Source organism: Galeopterus variegatus, unplaced genomic scaffold (assembly GCF_000696425.1).
Source record: "Galeopterus variegatus unplaced genomic scaffold, G_variegatus-3.0.2 Scaffold14223, whole genome shotgun sequence".
Taxonomy (NCBI): Eukaryota; Metazoa; Chordata; class Mammalia; order Dermoptera; family Cynocephalidae; genus Galeopterus; species Galeopterus variegatus.
In genome coordinates, this window is record NW_007740334.1 from 4,433 (window position 1) to 6,222 (window position 1,790).

The 1,790-nt window shown below is 46.6% G+C and overlaps 1 pseudogene; it reads left to right on the forward strand.

Moving 5' to 3' along the window:
• The first annotated feature begins 780 nt into the window (after positions 1-780).
• On the forward strand, positions 781-1,261 carry LOC103581905 (annotated as a pseudogene).
• The last annotated feature ends 529 nt before the right edge of the window (positions 1,262-1,790 follow it).

Consider the following 1,790-nt stretch of genomic DNA (forward strand, 5'->3'; position numbering starts at 1 on the left):
TCTATTCAGACATTTCACTGGTTTCCTGTTGTTTGGGGTCTGGAGAATTACTGTCTTCTTTTGGGGGTGTCATGTTTCCCTGTTTTTTAATGCTAATTGTATCTCTGCATTTATGTCTGGCATTTCATGATGTAGTTGCTTCTTTTAATTTTTGGAGCAGTTTTTGAGGGAAGAAACTCTTACATGTAGAAGTGTTCTATATGGATAGGTTGGACATGATCGGTTTGATTCTGGGTGAGCATGGTAGTAGGTGCCAACTTGCACCCTGCATTCTCTCCATCAGGGCAGGATGCTCTGGCAGGTTTTCAGAGTTGGGTAGGACTCTGAGCTCCTGAGGGAGGTGAGTGTGGATCCAGGCAGCTGGCACACTCCTTGCACACTCTCTGCTAGGGCTGGTGGGCCTGCCAGGTTGGGCAGGACTCTGAGCTCCCCTAGCTCCTATCCCAAAATGGCAACATCCAGCTGCAGCCCAGGACCAAGGGAGGTAGAGGATTCCGTGTGTACTTCCCCTGCAAAAATACAGTCCAGTGGGCTCACTGTCCACAAGGGCCACACAGTTACTTTGCAGCCTGAGCTGTAGGCATCTGCAGTGCTGACCACAGAACTCCTGTCTACCTTGTTCCAGCAGTGCAGGGTCTCTCCAGTCTCTGTACCAGTCTTGGTCAGGTGCTTCCTTCACCCTCACTAACACTTGGTATTGTCTTAGCCTCAGTTTCTCAACAGAAAAATAGAGATAGCTTTCCAGCCTCAGCCCTGGACCCTGCAGTTGCCGTGACGTTAATGCCCAAGAAGAACCGGACTGCCATTTGTGAACTCTTTTTTAAGGAGGGAGTGATGGTGGACAAAAAAAGATGTCCATATGCCTAAGGACCCAGAGGTGGCAGACAAAAATGTACCCAACCTTCATGTCGTGAAGACCGTGCAGTCTCTCAAGTCTTGAGGCTAGGTGATGGAACAGTTTGCCTGGAGACATTTCTACTGGTACCTTACCAACAAGGGTACCCAGTATCTCTGTGATTACCTCCACCTGCCCCCTGAGATTGTGCCTGCCACCCTGCGGTCCTGAGACTGGCAGGCCTCGGCCCAAAGGTCTGGAGGGTGAGTGACCTACAGGACTCACAAGAGGGGAAGCCGACGGAGACGCTTACAGAGAGCTGTGCCCCCTGGTGCTGACAAGAAAGGCGAGGCTGGGGCTGGGTCAGCAACTGAATTCCAGTTTAGAGGCGGATTTGGTCGTGGACATGGTCAGCCACTTCAGTAATATCGCAGGGGATTATTTTGTGATGAATAAACTTATAGCCATAAAAAAACCCCAAAAACCACAAAAAACCAATAGTACCCACCACCCAGATTTGTTGTGAACATGAAGTGAGAATATATGCAAATGTCCTATGAAATAATATTTGTTTGGTAAATGGTAGGTATTCATTTCCATTTTGCTAGCCTGGTAAGACAATTAGAAATGTCTGAGCTGGAATTCAAACTCCACACTCTTTCAATAATATCCCACCAGGCACTTCTCAGTCATTTTTAGTGGTCACCAATCTCCACAACCTTTCAAAATTATCTCTTCTTTTAGACTCTGTTCTCCTACATAGATCTGCACAGAGTATGTGCACTTCCTATATAACTTAAACGATAAGTAGAATTGCAGATCAACAATGTGGAGGGTATTTGTGATTTTAAAGAAAATTTTCCATTCTTCACTGTAATGTACTGTGGATCATTCCCTTTACGACATACCTTGTGTTGAAAGTGGCCTTGGCTGCCTTTGCTGATTTCTTCATCTA